This window comes from Coregonus clupeaformis, chromosome 30 (assembly GCF_020615455.1).
Source record: "Coregonus clupeaformis isolate EN_2021a chromosome 30, ASM2061545v1, whole genome shotgun sequence".
Lineage (NCBI taxonomy): Eukaryota > Metazoa > Chordata > Actinopteri > Salmoniformes > Salmonidae > Coregonus > Coregonus clupeaformis.
The window spans coordinates 34,355,021-34,372,855 of record NC_059221.1 but is presented as its reverse complement, the minus strand read 5'-3'; positions in this window follow the sequence as shown (position 1 = coordinate 34,372,855).

Genomic DNA, 17,835 nt, shown 5'->3' with positions numbered 1-17,835 from the left:
CCCTGACACACACAGACCCAGAATCAGTTTTTTCCTACCCTCATCTCTCGCTCAGGGAAGTGCTAATCTGGTCCTGTGACGAGCTCTGAGGATGTAAACTCAATATCTCTGTTGGCCGTCTAGACAAAGTCCATTCTGTCAGGCATTTCATTCTATGAATATCATCCTAGCAACGGACAAGATGATAGATGTTTTCTCTTCTTGTCGCTTTCAGTCCCCCTCCTCCTCCCTGTCCACCAATGGAGGCTCCTCAGATGAGGATGAGGGAGGACCATCCTCAGTGAATTTCATAAAAATAAAAACAGTGAAACATTAGAAAAGCTATCATTTTTAGATACATTTATACAAAATATATTCATGTCACCAAATAATTGATTAAACACACTGTTTTGCAATGAAGGTCTACAGTAGCTTCGACAGCACTCTGTAGGGTAGCACCATGTTGTAGCGAGAGGACAGCTAGTTTCCGTCCTCCTCTGGGTACATTGATTTCACTACCTTCCATAGACTTACACAGTAATTATGAAAATTTCTGGAGGACGCCTATCCAACCTATCAGAGCTCTTGCAGCATGAACTGAAATGTTTTCCACCTAATCAAATCAAATCAAATCAAATTTTATTGGCCACATGCGCCGAATACAACAGGTGCAGACATTACAGTGAAATGCTTACTTACAGCCCTTAACCAACAGTGCATTTATTTTTTTATAGAAAAGTAGAATAAAACAACAAAAAAGTGTTGAGAAAAAAAGAGCAGAAGTAAAATAAAATAACAGTAGGGAGGCTACATATACAGGGGGGTACCGGTGCAGAGTCAATGTGCGGGGGTACCGGCTAGTTGAGGTAGTTGAAGTAATATGTACATGTGGGTAGAGTTAAAGTGACTATGCATAAATAATTAACAGAGTAGCAGCAGCGTAAAAAGATGGGGTGGGGGGGCAGTGCAAATAGTCCGGGTAGCCATGATTAGCTATTCAGGAGTCTTATGGCTTGGGGGTAGAAGCTGTTGAGAAGTCTTTTGGACCTAGACTTGGCACTCCGGTACCGCTTGCCGTGCGGTAGCAGAGAGAACAGTCTATGACTAGGGTGGCTGGAGTCTTTGACAATTTTGAGGGCCTTCCTCTGACACCGCCTGGTATAGAGGTCCTGGATGGCAGGAAGCTTGGCCCCAGTGATGTACTGGGCTGTACGCACTACCCTCTGTAGTGCCTTGCGGTCGGAGGCCAAGCAGTTGCCATACCAGGCGGTGATGCAACCAGTCAGGATGCTCTCGATGGTGCAGCTGTAGAATCTTTTGAGGATCTGAGGACCCATGCCAAATCTTTTCAGTCTCCAGAGGGGGAATAGGCTTTGTCGTGCCCTCTTCACAACTGTCTTGGTGTGTTTGGACCATGATAGTTTGTTGGTGATGTGGACACCAAGGAACTTGAAGCTCTCAACCTGTTCCACTACAGCCCCGTCGATGAGAATGGGGGCGTGCTCAGTCCTCTTTTTTTTCCTGTAGTCCACAATCATCTCCTTTGTCTTGGTCACGTTGAGGGAGAGGTTGTTATCCTGGCACCACACGGCCATGTCTCTGACCTCCTCCCTATAGGCTGTCTCAAGGATCAGAGAATGAATCTAGTACTGAAAGCATAAGCTACAGCTAGCTAGAACTACAGTGCATAAATGTAGTGAGTAGTTGACTCAAAGAGAGAGAAAGACAATAGTTGAACAGTTTTGATCAAATAAACTTCTTCAAAAATGAAGGAGAAGCAAGAGAGAGAAAGAGCGAGAGAGAGCTAGCTATATCTCGTAGTATTTTTTACTAGCTAGCTAGCTAGTTTAGCCTACTCAAACAACTGGCTCAAACAGAGAGGGATGCTATGTTCCTTAGCTGGCTATGGCTATTCAACAATGGAACTCTTCCAAGTCAAGGGAAGCTTTGGTTTTATTAATTTATTGCAACTGGGGCCCGCCGGTGTAACTGCTAAAGTGCTTGCTGACTGTACACACACTGTACTGCATCATTGTAGCAGGTTTACTAGCTAATGCGTTAGTTCAATTAGCTATGCTGACTATGACGTTAGATAATATGGTGACAACAATGTAGGCGGATAGCGGTTATGATATGAAGGTTTGGCTTGGAAAGGTTGGTCACAGACAGCTGATGTGGTGTGCACTGAAGTCCACAAGCGAAGGGAAAGGGTGAGAGAGGAGGAGAGCGCGTAGACGTGAGAAGGAATTACAACGAGAAAAGGGATCATGCTGTTTGTATGTGGCTGCTATGCAAATGACCTGTGTTTGCTTGTGATCAGGGGTGTGTTCATTCAGCCAATTCTGTTGAAAAACGTTTCTTAAACGGAAGCAAACGGAACAAAAAGGAGATAAACATACCTGAATTTGTCCAATATAAACTCTTGTTTGCAACTGTTGGACTAATGATTACATCCTAGATCAGCTAGATACAAGCAAGAGTGTGCAAGGCGGTATTGAATGTGTCACAGTCTGTCACCTTGATTACTAAATTGTCTCAACCTGTGCACCTACTTTGTAAACTTTCATTCTTAGGATAGGTTGTAGCAACCTCATAATAGTTATAGGGAAAACATTTGTATCATGTAATAGCCTAAACCTGTCGACGTTACAAAAGCTAGGTGAATGTAATATGAATGACAGTCATCCAATATGCTGTAATAGAAATGAGGCCATGCTCATTAAAAAAAAGTATCATCCTCCCTCATTTTAAATGGCACCGACCGCCTCTGCTATACACCCTTCTTTCTAAATAAACGGGCAAGATGGATCCAGTTTGCCTTCCATCAGAGTAATTGCTATTGAGTTAATGGAAATTTGAGAACAAAAAGGGAGATTGTTAAGAAAGGGGGCTGCCTGCTTTATAATCATGAGGATATTCTATTATGTGCATCAGATGTCAATGCCTATTTTCAGGCTGAAACAGAAATTTGTGGAGGGGAAATGGCTTTAACAGCTACACTGCAGCATTCATTTTCAGTCATGTGGATTGCTCTCTGTCTCCCTCCCTCCATCCATCTCTCCTTTCTTTCTTGCTTACCCCTTTTTCCTTTCTCTTGCTTTCTTTCATAGCCTTTTCTTTGTCTCTATCTCTCTTTCCTTTGTCTCTAGCTCTCTTCATATTTATTTTCACTTAAAATTGATTTGGAGCGGAGCGCTTGGCAACAGACCACTTCAGTATTGGCTCCATGGCTACATCACAGCTCCCATCTTTAACAGTGGCATCTGTTGTTGAGTTACTGTTACTGCATTGTGTATTGCACGTTCTACTGATGTCCCACATCTTGTCATATTTTCCATAAATCTGGAATCAAATTAAACTCTGGTTCAGTCACAGATACTGTACATGCTTGATTTCTAATAACCCTTTGAAATAACACATTTGTTTTATATGCGTGTGTGGACTCAGATTATGGTGTTCAGGATTAACAAACATTCAGGAGAAAGGACCAGATCTGAATGTAACACTTAACCAGTTGCCTTGAAAGCAGCTCCCTAGCAACTCAACAAGCACCTGCTGCTAACCATTGCCAATCAGCCTCAACTACTGTTTGCACCGCTTAACTAGTTGGTTTGAACGTAACTCCTCAAACAAGCACAAGCTGCTACTAACTGCTAATCAGCTTCAACACCTGTTCTCACTCTCCTTAATCACCACTACCACCCTACTTAAACCTGACCAAACAGTAATTTCTCCTCTCTGTTTTGTGTTGCATCCCTCCTCCTCCCAACTGCCACCTTCCTTCTCTGTTGACGTAGGTTTTTTTCCAAGGATCTTCCAGGGATTGCCTTCACCACAGCAGCCTAACTATCACAGCCTGACAGTGATGTCTATCTGAGACTCCAAGCCAAACCCTACAGAGTCAACCCCTCTGGATCCTTCATCTGAAGACCTTGGCTTCCTCTAGTCCATTCCCATTTCCCCACTGAATCCTCATTCTCACATCTATTCCATTTCCTCAATAAATAAACCCATTTCATGTCTGGTCCTTTAACTTGCGAATATATGAAAAATGTAATGTTTTGTGGTGCTGGGGCCATGTCTGTCACGGTTTCGGCCGAGGCTGCCTCTCTCCCTTGTTCGGGCAGGTTTCGGCGTTCGTCGTCTCCGGAATTCTAGCTGCCACCGTTGGATGTTTCATGTTCGTTTGCTTTTGTCTAATTGTGTTCACACCTGTTCTGAGTTTAGCGTGATGAGTGTCCTATAAGTGTCTCGTTGTGTTTGTCTATTGTTGTGTGGTATTTGATTTTGTCAGTCGTATGTTGGTTTTGTTCGTGTTCGCTCGATTGAGCTTTCCTCCACTGTGTTGGAGTGTTTCCGCACTTGTCTAGTGCGCTTAGTTCATTTTGCCTTGGTGCGTTTTTCGCCTTGGCTAGTGTACCTGTATTCCCGTATTGGATTATTCTACTAAAGTCATTTGGACTATACTCCGGTGTCCTGCGTATGATTCCACCACATCACCCACCTACACCAACCGTTGACAGAATACCACACCTTAAAAATGGAATCAGCAGGAGCCGACGCAGCCCAGACGACGCTGGAAGCCCAGGTTCGGGAACAGCGAGACCAGATCCTACAGATGGGGACCGCCCTGCAGGAGGTGATCACCACCCTCCGAGGCTGGGGAACGCCACCACCACCATCCTCCCTGCCAGTGCCATCGGCCAGTCCGCCCGTTCCAGCGCCAGAATCCCGAGGAGTCCGACTATCTCTCCCGAGGGCCTATGATGGAACCGCGGCCGGGTGTCAGGGATTTCTTCTCCAGGTGGAACTGTACCTGGCCACCGTGCACCCGGCACCCTCGGGACATGAGAGCGTGTCAGCCCTGATCTCATGCCTGTCCGGGAAGGCGTTGGAATGGGCCAACGCGGAGTGGAGGAGGATCGACGCAGAGACTATTACTTACACCGAGTTCTCCCGCCGCTTCAGGGCGGTGTTTGACCATCCCCCGGAGGGGAAAGCGGCGGGGGAGCGTCTGGTCTTCCTCCGGCAGGGGAGGAGGAGTGCCCAGGAATTCGCTCTCGAATTCCGTACTCTGGCGGCAGATGCAGGGTGGAATGAGCGGGCTCTCGTCGATCACTACAGATGTAGCCTACGAGAGGACGTCCGTCGGGAGCTGGCTTGTAGGGACACCAGCCTCTCGTTCGACCAGCTGGTCGACATGTCCATCAGGTTGGATAACCTACTGGCTACCCGCGGACGTCCTGAGGAGGGTCCGTCCATTTCACCCTCCAGCGCCTCCGAGCCGTGTCCCATGGAGCTCGGGGGCGCTGGCGCTAGAGAGAAGAGGAGTCGGCTTACTAGGGGGTCCATCCCCTGCACCAACTGTGGTCGGGGAGGACACACCGCGGCTAGGTGCTGGGGATGGTCTCCTAGGGGAGATGACGACAGGTCCCGCACTGGGGAGTCCTTCCAGGTGAGTAGGCGCCCCACTCACCCAGAGCTCACTGTTGCACATTTTTGTATTCCTGTGAGTTTTCCACAGGTAGCACCTCATTCCCAGCATAAGGCGCTGGTAGATTCAGGCGCGGCTGGGAATTTTGTAGATAAGAAATTTTGTTTAGCATTAGGGATTCCCCTTATTCCTGTTGAAGTCCCTTTTCCCGTTCATGCCTTAGATAGCCGTCCGTTGGGTACGGGCTTGATCAGGGAGGTCACGGCGCCACTTAGGATGTGTGCGCAGGGGGGTCATCAGGAGATGATTCAGCTATTTCTGATTGACTCTCCTGCGTATCCGGTGGTGCTGGGCATGCCCTGGTTGAGTACCCATAACCCAGTTATTTCGTGGCAGGAGAGGGCTCTGATGGAGTGGTCTGCCCAGTGTGTGGGTCGATGTGTAGGCGTTTCCGTAGGGGCTACCTCGGTGGAGAGTCCAAACCAGGTGCCCGCATTGCGCATTCCCCCTGAGTATGGGGATTTGGCCGTTGCGTTTAGTAAGTCGAGGGCGACGCAGTTGCCACCCCATAGACAGGGAGATTGTGCGATAGACCTCCAGGCAGGAGCTGCACTCCCACGGAGCCATGTGTATCCTCTGTCTCAGGAGGAGAGGAAAGCTATGGAAACTTACATAGACGAATCTCTGAGACAGGGATACATACGGCCATCCACTTCCCCTGCGTCCTCAAGTTTCTTTTTTGTGAAGAAGAAGGATGGAGGTTTACGCCCGTGCATCGATTATCGTGGTCTCAATCAGATCACGGTGAAGTACAGTTATCCACTCCCGCTGATTGCGACCATGACTGAGTCCTTGCATGGGGCTCAGGAGCGCGTACAATTTGGTTCGCATCAGGGAGGGCGATGAATGGAAAACAGCCTTTAGTACCACCTCGGGCCATTACGAGTATCTAGTCATGCCATACGGGTTGATGAATGCTCCGTCGGTTTTCCAATCATTCGTGGATGAGATCTTCAGGGACATGCAGGGACAGGGAGTCGTGGTGTACATAGATGACATTCTCGTGTACTCCCCTACCCGTGTCGAGCATGTGGCCCTGGTGCGCCGAGTGTTGCGGAGGCTGGTGGAGCACGACCTGTATGTTAAGGCATAGAAGTGTCTGTTTTTCCAGGAGTCGGTCTCCTTTTTGGGGTATCAGTTGTCAGCTTCAGGGGTGAAGATGGAGGTAGACCGAGCGTCAGCCGTGCGTAATTGGCAAACACCAACCACTGTGAAAGAGGTGCAGCAGTTTTTGGGGTTTGCGAATTACTACCGGAGGTTTATCCGGGGTTTTGGGCAAGTGGCAGCTCCCATCACGTCTCTCTTGAAGGGGGGTCCGGTGCGTCTGCAGTGGTCGGTCGAGGCGGACAGGGCGTTTGGGAGGCTGAAGGACCTGTTTACCTCGGCTCCGGTGCTGGCGCATCCGGATCCCTCTTTACCATTTCAGGTAGAGGTGGACGCGTCTGAGGCCGGTATTGGCGCCGTGCTTTCACAACGGTCAGGCGCGCCACCTAAACTCCGCCCCTGTGCCTTCTATTCCAAGAAGCTCAGTCCGGCGGAGCGAAATTATGACGTAGGGGACAGGTAGCTGTTAGCTGTGGTACAGGCCCTTAAGGTGTGGAGGCACTGGCTTGAGGGGGCTCAACACCCTTTCCTCATTTTGACGGACCACCGTAACCTGGAGTACATCCGGGCAGCGAGGAGGCTGAACCCTCGGCAGGCTAGATGGAGTATGTTTTTGACCCGTTTCTCATTTAAGATCACCTACATCCCTGGGTCACAAAACGGTAAGGCAGATGCGCTGTCTCGGCGGTATGACAGGGAGGAGAGGTCCGTGGAGCCCACTCCCATACTGCCGGAGTCGTGTCTAGTGGCACCGGTGGTGTGGGAGCTCGATTCTGAGCTCGAGCGGGCATTACGCACCGACCCTAGTCCACCCCAATGCCCGGAGGGTCGGAAGTATGTTCCGCTCGAGTGTCGGGATCGATTGATCTATTGGGCTCACACGTCACCCTCCTCTGGACACCCGGGTATCGGCCGGACAGTGCACTGTCTTAGTGCCAAATATTGGTGGCCCACGTTGGCCAGGGATGTGAGGGTTTATGTTTCCTCCTGCTCGGTGTGCGCCCAGTGTAAGGCGCCTAGACATCTGCCTAGGGGTAAGTTATTACCCCTGCCCGTTCCACAGCGACCATGGTCCCACCTCTCGGTGGATTTTATAACTGACCTTCCCCTCTCTCAGGGGAATACTACCATCCTGGTCGTTGTGGACCGGTTCTCTAAGGCCTGTCGTTTGCTCCCCATGCCGGGTCTTCCTACTGCCCTACAAACTGCCGAGGCCCTATTCACCCATGTGTTCCGGCACTACGGGGTACCCGAGGACATTGTGTCTGACCGAGGTCCCCAATTCACCTCCAGAGTCTGGAGAGCTTTTATGGAGCGGTTGGGGGTCTCGGTGAGCCTCACCTCGGGTTACCACCCGGAGAGTAATGGGCAGGTGGAACGCGTGAACCAGGATGTGGGTAGGTTTCTCAGAACATACTGCCGGGACCGGCCGGAGGAGTGGTCAAGGTACGTTCCCTGGGCCGAGATGGCCCAGAATTCCCTACGCCATTCCTCCACTAACCTAACTCCATTTCAATGTGTGTTAGGTTACCAGCCGGTTCTGGCACCCTGGCAGCAGAGCCAGATCGAGGCTCCTGCGGTGGATGAGTGGGCGCGACGCTCGGAGGAGACCTGGAACGCTGCACACGTCCACCTGCAGCGGGCCCTCCGGCGTCATAAGGCTAGCGCTGATCTCCACCGCAGTGAGGGACCGGTGTACGCACCTGGTGATCGAGTCTGGCTCTCTACCAGAAACCTGCCCCTCCGCCTGCCCTGCCGGAAACTGGGTCGGCGGTTTGTAGGGCCATTTAAAGTCCTGAGGAGGTTGAACGAGGTATGTTATAAATTACAGCTTCCTGTGGAGTATAAGTGTATTAACCCCTCGTTCCATGTGTCCCTTCTCAGGCCGGTGGTAGCAGGCCCACTCCAAGAAAGTGAGATAAGGGAGACTCCTCCGCCCCCACTGGACATCGAGGGGGCACCGGCGTACTCCGTGAGGTCCATCTTGGATTCGAGACGTCGGATGGGGGGTCTCCAGTATCTAGTGGAGTGGGAGGGGTACGGTCCGGAGGAGCGGTGCTGGGTGCCGAGGAGAGACATCTTGGACCCGTCGCTCCTGACGGACTTCCATCGGGAGCACCCGACGCGCCCTGCTCCACGTCCTCCGGGTCGTCCCCGAGGCCGGAGTCGGCGCACGTCTGGAGCCGCGCGTCAAGGGGGGGGTACTGTCACGGTTTCGGCCGAGGCTGCCTCTCTCCCTTGTTTGGGCAGGTTTCGGCGTTCGTCGTCTCCGGAATTCTAGCTGCCACCGTTGGATGTTTCATGTTCGTTTGCTTTTGTCTAATTGTGTTCACACCTGTTCTGAGTTTAGCGTGATGAGTGTCCTATAAGTGTCTCGTTGTGTTTGTCTATTGTTGTGTGGTATTTGATTTTGTCAGTCGTATGTTGGTTTTGTTCGTGTTCGCTCGATTGAGCTTTCCTCCACTGTGTTGGAGTGTTTCCGCACTTGTCTAGTGCGCTTAGTTCATTTTGCCTTGGTGCGTTTTTCGCCTTGGCTAGTGTACCTGTATTCCCGTATTGGATTATTCTACTAAAGTCATTTGGACTATACTCCGGTGTCCTGCGTATGATTCCACCACATCACCCACCTACACCAACCGTTGACAATGTCACATTGAACTAAGATATGGAGTGTGGGTTTAACATTGCAAGTACATTTTGAAGGAGAATGATTGAGTGGGAAATAAAGGTTTAGTATTTATGCGAGCAGAAAGAGAGGGAATGATGGAAGGACTGAGTGTATGAAGACTGGGCCTCTTCTTTTCTCTCTGCATGTTTCCATCGGAATTAGCAGGTTGACGTTTATTGTCATAAATCTTGTCCTGGAGGCAGAACTGATCGATTTACGCTAGATGGGCCAGCTGCAAAGTCAAAATTAATGAAAACAAAAATGTGCTTCATGGTCTTAATTTAAGGTTGGGTTAGGCATTAGGGTTAGCAGTGTGGTTAGGGTTAGAGTAAAAAAAATAAAAAAAATCAGATTTTATGACTTTGTGGTGACCACTCTGCAGAGCTGCGTCCAGGGTAAGATTCATGACTGTAAATGCCAACCTGCTCAGATTTACCCTAGTGTTTTACACAAAATGCTCAGATTTTTCTGTTTCCATCTAAGGGGTCTACATGGTTAACGTGTACAGTCGTGGTCAAAAGTTTTGAGAATGACACAAATACAAATTTTCACAAAGTCTGCTGCCTCAGTTTTGATGATTTCAATTTGCATTTACTCCAGAATGTCATGAAGAGTGATCAGATGAATTGCAATTAATTGCAAGGTCCCTCTTTGCCATGAAAATGAACTTAATCCCCCCCCAAAAAAATCCACAGCATTTCAGCCCTGCCACAAAAGGACCAGCTGCCATCATGTCAGTGATTCTCTCGTTAACACAGGTGAGAGTGTTGACGAGGACAAGGCTGGAGATCACTCTGTCATGCTGATTGAGTTAGAATAACAGTCTGGAAGCTTTAAAAGGAGGGTGGTGCTTGAAATCATTGTTCTTCCTCTGTTAACCATGGTTACCTGCAAGGAAACACGTGCCATCATCATTGCTTTGCACAAAACGGGCTTCACAGGCAAGGATATTGCTGCTAGTAAGATTGCACCTAAATCAACCATTTATCGGATCATTAATAACTTCAAGGAGAGAGGTTCAATTGTTGTGAAGAAGGTGTCAGGGCACCCAAGAAAGTCCAGCAAGCGCCAGGACCGTCTCCTAAAGTTGATTCAGCTGTGGGATCGGTGCACCACCAGTGCAGAGCTTGCTCAGGAATGGCAGCAGGCAGGTGTGAGTGCATCTGCACGCACAGTGAGGTGAAGACTTTTGGAGGATGGCCTAATGTCAAGAAGGGCAGCAAAGAAGCAATTTCTCTCCAGGAAAATCATCAGGGACAGACTGATATTCTGCAAAAGGTACAGGGATTGGACTGCTGAGGACTGGGGTAAAGTCATTTTCTCTGATGAATCCCCTTTCCGATTGTTTGTGTTTGGGCCATCCGGAAAACACCTTGTCCGGAGAAGACAAGGTGAGCGCTACCATCAGTCCTGTGTCATGCCAACAATAAAGCATCCTGAGACCATTCATGTGTGGGGTTGCTTCTCAGCCAAGGGAGTGGGCTCACTCACAATTTTGCCTAAGAACACAGCCATGAATAAAGAATGGTACCAACACATCCTCCGAGAGCAACTTCTCCCAATCATCCAAGAACAGTTTGGTGACGAACAATGCCTTTTCCAGCATGATGGAGCACCTTGCCATAAGTCAAAAGTGATAAATAAGTGGCTCGGTGAACAAAACATAAACATTTTGGGTCCATGGCCAGGAAACACCCCAGACCTTAATCCCATTGAGAACTTGTGGTCGATCCTCAAGAGGCGGGTGGACAAACAAAAACCCACAAATTCTGACAAACTCCAAGCATTGATTATGCAAGAATGGGCTGCCATCAGTCAGGATGTGGTCCAGAAGTTAATTGACAGCATGCCAGGGCGGATTGCAGAGGTCTTGAAAAAGAAGGGTCAACACTGCAAATATTGACTCATTGCATAAACGTAATGTAATTGTCAATAAAAGCCTTTGACACTTATGGAATGCTTGTAATTATACTTCAGTATACCATAGTAACATCTGACAAAAATATCTCATAACACTGAAGCAGCGAACTTTGTGAAGACCAATACTTCTGTCATTCTCAAAACTTGACCACGACTGTATATGGGACGGCTGTCAATCCTTAAATGAAACTGGTATACTTTTTTATTTATCACAGTTTTCTTTAACCAATTATGTTCTTTAATGCAAAGCCGACAGACAAGTTCCTTACATTTTCCCCCTTCCACTTTCTTCTTCCATTTTTGCGGTAATGCTGCAATTATTTGGTTGTAATTTTGGGTAGAGCAGACATTTCCATATGTTTTTGTTAGCTGCATGTGCGACATAACTCCACCAGTCCTACCGATGATATCATTTATGAAGATTTTACCTTTTTTAAACATTTTTGTCAAAAAAAAAGTTGTTTAAATCAATTAGTATATTTGAGTTTAACCACAATTGTCACGATCGTCAGGGAGAGAAGTAGACCAATGCGCAGCGTGATGAACGAACATGTTACTTTATTTAATAAAGCACGAAACAAAACAACAAACGACTCGTGACGTCCTTGGTAACAATGACCAACACGGAACAAAAACCCACAAAACCAAAAGGAAAACAGACAGTTTAAATATGGCTCCCAATCAGAGACAACCAGCCAACAGCTGACACTCGTTGCCTCTGATTGGGAGTCACTCAGGCAAAACATAGAAATAGACGAACTAGAACCCCCAACATAGAAACACACCACATAGAACAAACACACCCTGGCTCAACAACTAGAGTCCCATAGCCAGGGTGTGACAGTACCCCCCCCTAAAGGCGCGGACTGCGACCGCGCCTCAAAAAGAGCAAAACAGGGGAGGGCTGGGTGGGCATACCTCCTCGGCGGCGGTTCTGGCTCCGGGCTTGACCCCCACTCCTTTTCTAACCCCCCAAAGTACCCCTGGTCCGGTCTGGCCCTGCTGGCCGGAGCTGGACTGAACACTGGTGGAGCGGATTGCTCTAGCTCCGACGTGAAGCATCTGACCGGTGCCGGACCAGCCACCGGTGGAACAGGCACGGGCCGTGCCGGACTGACGACGCACACCACTGGCTTGGTGTGGGGAGCAGGAGCGGGCTGAGCCGGGCTGTCGAAGCGCACCCCTGACTTGGTGCGGGGAACAGGCACGGGCCGTGCCGGACTGACGACGCACACCACTGGCTTGGTGTGGGGAGCAGGAGCGGGCCGAGCCGGGCTGTCGAAGCTCACCCCTGACTTGGTGCGGGGAGCAGGAACGGGCCGAGCCGGGCTGACGAAACGCACCACTGACTTGGTGCGGGGAGCAGGAATGGGCCGGACCGGGCTGACGACGCGCACCACTGACTTGGTGCGGGGAGCAGGAATGGGCCGGACCGGGCTGACGAAGCGCACCACTGACTTGGTGCGAGTGGCAGGAACAGGCCGGACCGTACTGGGAACACACACCACTGGCCCTACGTGGGGATCAGGAACAGGCCGGACCGGACTGGCAACACACGCCAGTACCTCTCGCCGTGCCTCTACAACCTCCTTCCCCCTGGTGACCAGTGACTCCCGTAACCTGGCGTCCTCCTCTGCCAATCCGCTGGGCCGCTCTGCCGCGGTCTCCTGCTGGCCCGTCGTCCACGGCATTAGCCCCCCCCTAAAAAAATTCTGGCTGTCTCCCCTACCCGTGGACCAGGTCTCCATGTCCCTCGCCAGCCTTTCGCCCTTCTGCCACAAGGTCAAGCCCTTCTCTTCCTCACTCGGCTTGACCCAGTCGAGGAGGCGAAGGTGATCCGTTAGGGATCTCCCTGGCGATGGCTCCTGGACACGCTGCTTGGTCACATCTTGGTGGGTTTTTCTGTCACGATCGTCAGGGAGAGAAGTAGACCAATGCGCAGCGTGATGAACGAACATGTTACTTTATTTAATAAAGCACGAAACAAAACAACAAACGACTCGTGACGTCCTTGGTAACAATGACCAACACGGAACAAAAACCCACAAAACCAAAAGGAAAACAGACAGTTTAAATATGGCTCCCAATCAGAGACAACCAGCCAACAGCTGACACTCGTTGCCTCTGATTGGGAGTCACTCAGGCAAAACATAGAAATAGACGAACTAGAACCCCCAACATAGAAACACACCACATAGAACAAACACACCCTGGCTCAACAACTAGAGTCCCATAGCCAGGGTGTGACAACAATATTTGTTGCATTATTTGTTCTGTCGTTTCTGGAGGATTAAATTGAAATTGCAACCAACTTTCTATGGCTTGTTTTAGAACTAGTGATATTTGGGACATTATTTCCTTTTCAAATAAGTGAAAGTGAGAGGTTGTAGTCTGAATAAAGGGAAAAAGGCCATTATTGAACATTGGGTGAGACAATCTTACTAATTTGCTAGAGAACCAGTTCAGATTTAAGTACAGTGGGGGAAAAAAGTATTTAGTCAGCCACCAATTGTGCAAGTTCTCCCACTTAAAAAGATGACAGAGGCCTGTAATTTTCATCATAGGTACACGTCAACTATGACAGACAAAATGAGGAAAAAAAATCCAGAAAATCACATTGTAGGATTTTTAATGAATTTATTAGCAAATTATGATGGAAAATAAGTATTTGGTCAATAACAAAAGTTTCTCAATACTTTGTTATATACCCTTTGTTGGCAATGACACAGGTCAAGGTTTTCACACACTGTTGCTGGTATTTTGGCCCATTCCTCCATGCAGATCTCCTCTAGAGCAGTGATGTTTTGGGGCTGTCGCTGGGCAACACAGACTTTCAACTCCCTCCAAAGATTTTCTATGGGGTTGAGATCTGGAGACTGGCTAGGCCACTCCAGGACCTTGAAATGCTTCTTACGAAGCCACTCCTTCGTTGCCCGGGCGTTGTGTTTGGGATCATTGTCATGCTGAAAGACCCAGCCACGTTTCATCTTCAATTCCATTTGCTGATGGAAGGAGGTTTTCACTCAAAATCTCACGATACATGGCCCCATTCATTCTTTCCTTTACACGGATCAGTCGTCCTGGTCCCTTTGCAGAAAAACAGCCCCAAAGCATGATGTTTCCACCCCCATGCTTCACAGTAGGTATGGTGTTCTTTGGATGCAACTCAGCATTCTTTGTCCTCCAAACACGACGAGTTGAGTTTTTACCAAAAAGTTCTATTTTGGTTTCATCTGACCATATGACATTCTCCCAATCCTCTTCTGGATCATCCAAATGCAATCTAGCAAACTTCTAGCAAACTTCACTTTTGTATGACTGAAGCTTTTAGTGATAGGTCTAATGCTTTAATATTTAATAATTTCTGTCCTCCGAATTCATATTCATTATATAAATAGGCCTGTTTAATTTTGTCTGGCTTGCCGTTCCAAATAAAATGGAATATTTTTTTCTCATATAATTTAAAAAACTGTTCGCTAGGCGTAGGCAAGACCATAAGCAAATAGGTAAACTGGGATAATACTAAAGAGTTAATCAGGGTGATTTTTCCACAAATTGACAGGTATTTACCTTTCCATGGTAGCAAAATCTTATCTATTTTTGCAATCTTTCTATTAGAATATATTGGAGTGAGATCATTTATTTCATTTAGGATATGTATTCCGAGTATATCCACATCACCATCAGACCATTTTATTGGTAAACTACATGGTAATGTACAATTTGTATTTTTTAGTGATCCAATACGTAATATAGTACATTTATCATAATTTGGTTGTAATCCAGAGAGATTAGAAAATGTATTTAGATCCTCTATGAGGCTGTGGAGGGATTCAAGTTGTGGATTTAAAAGAAAACATGAATCATCAGCGTACAATGACACCTTTGTTTTTAAGCACTGGATTTCTAATCCCTTGGTATTATTGTTGGATCTGATTTTAATAGCTAACATCTCGATGGCCATAATAAATAGATATGCCGATAGTGGACAACCTTGTTTCACTCCTCTTGACAGTTTAAACTTTCTGAGAAATAGCCATTATTTACTATTTTACAACTAGGGTTACTATACATGAATTTAACCCATTTTATGAGATTCTCCAAAAATGTAAATGCTCCAGGCATTTGTATATAATCCCCAGTCGTACTTTATCAAATGCCTTTTCGAAGTCTGCTGTGAATAGCAGGCCTGGTTTCCCAGATTTTTCATAGTGTTCTATTGTTTCCAGTACTTGCCTTATATTATCTCCAATGTATCTTCCATGTAAAAAACCTGTCTGATTAGAATGAATAATGTCCGACAATACCATTTTAATTCTATGCGCTATACATTTTGCTAGAATTTTTGCATCAAAACACTGAAGTGTAAGTGGCCTCCAATTTCTTTAATGGACTGGATCTTTATATTTTCCACTTGTGTCCTGTTTCAGTAATAATGAAATCAGACCTTCTTGAGTGTCTGATAATCTACAATTTACATAGGAGTGGTTAAAACATGCTAATAACGGTCCTCTGAGTATATCAAAAAAGGTTTGGTATACCTCGACTGGTATGCCATCCAACCCTGGTTTTTTCCTGGACTTACAGTCTTTAATTACATCCAGAAGTTCCTCCTCTGTAATTTCACCTTCACATGAGTCTTTCTGTATGGCTGTTAATTTTACATTATCAATAGAAATAAAATCTCTACAATTAGCTTCAGTTAGAGGAGATGGAGGCGACTGAAACAAAAACATATATTTATAATATAATATGCCTTTTAGCAGACGCTTTTATCCAAAGCGACTTACAGTCATGCGTGCATACATTTTTGTGTATGGGTGGTCCCAGGGATCGAACCCACTACCTTGGCGTTACAAGCGCCGTGCTCTACCAGCTGAGCTACAGAGGACTACTTAAAGTACTTTGTTTCCTCCTTCAAAATATAATTTGGTGAATCATGGGTGACTCCGTCATTTGTAACCAGTTTCAGTATATTATTTTTGGTATCATTCCTATGTTGAAGATTAAAAATGAATTTGGTGCATTTTTCCCCATATTCCATCCACTTTGCCTTATTTTTATAATATATTACACTTGATCTTTCTTGAATAAGTTTCTCCATTTCTTTTTGTTTTTCCTCTAATTTATTCTGAGCCTCTATGTTACAGTTTTTATTGCTATCTACCTGTTCTGTTAGACCTTCTATTTCCTTTGTTAGTATGGACTCTAGTTAAAAACAAGTTATCATCCAATAGGCTTTGATTAAATGTCCAATATCCTCGCCCACGTGGAAATTCAGTAAGAGTAATGTATATGCTAATTATATGATGGTCCGACCGCATTCTGTCCCCTATCAACACTTTTTAAACTTTTGGTGCCAACGAGAATGACATAAGAAAGAAGTCAAGACGGCTAACTTTATTGAGTCTCCGCCATGTATATCTCACTAGATCAGGATATTTAAGCCTCCGTATATCTACTGGATCTAATGTATCCATGACATTCACAATTTCCATAAGAGCATGAGGGTGATTGTTTGTAGTGTGATTTCCTTTACGGTCCATTGAGCTATTTAAAATGGTATTATAATCTCCCACCATAATAATAAAGTATTGCATTGCTTGCAGGGTTGATAATTTATTATATATATTGTCAAAGAAGTGTGGATCATCATTATTTGGTCCGTAAATGTTAATGAGCCATATCTGTTTATGGTCCAATAACATATTTAAAATAATCCATCTACCTTGCGTATCTGTTTGGACAATTTGCACATTCGGATCGAAATTACTGTTAATTAATATCATCACCCCTTTTGAGTTTCTTTGCCCATGGGAGAAGTATATCCCCCATTCCCTTTTCCACGCAACTTCATCTAGAATTGTTGAATGAGTTTCCTGTAAACAATAGATATTATATTCCTTCTCTTTCAGCCATGTAAATATTGCTCTTCTTTTGTTATTATCTGCTAAGCCATTAAAATTATAACTGGCTATACTTATTTCACCATATACCATAATGAGATACAAGTTTCAAATCTATTTATCATTATATATGTTTGTAAATTTACCAATAAAAAATACCATAGTGATTGGGTGTCCATATAGCTGTACCATGATATTTGCATTGCTACTAAGTAACCCTCCAATTGTTCTCCACTAAATCCTCCGCTAAAGCCCCTCCCCATCCCAAGTTGAGCCGTCACCCCAGTGATCGGCATACCACCCCCGTACCTCCGGATCCCTAGGGCTCCGAGAGGCCAGGACCCATCCATCGAAAACAGCACACAGTGCCACCCACAAAACAGAAAAAAATATATATATCTATTCAAATATCTTGATATCTTCAAATATCTTGCATATCTTATTTTCCATCATTATCAATTAATATGCGTAATAATGTCAGCAGTTCATGCGTAGGATTTTAACCTATAACCCGGATTGCAATTGTATTACATTACATTTTTGTCAAGCAATTATTATTTTAGCAAACAATTATTGTGGTTCATCCTATATTCTCCATAACATCTTTACCCCCTTGCAACAGATGGGTACAGGAAGCTGGGGTCCTGCTTCCAGGAGAGTGGAGACAGGTGGTATGAGGGGACACCAGCTTCCTGTACCCAAGAAACATGTCGGCAGCCAAGACAACCAACATTTCTATTGATGTGCGTAACAACCTCAAGGAC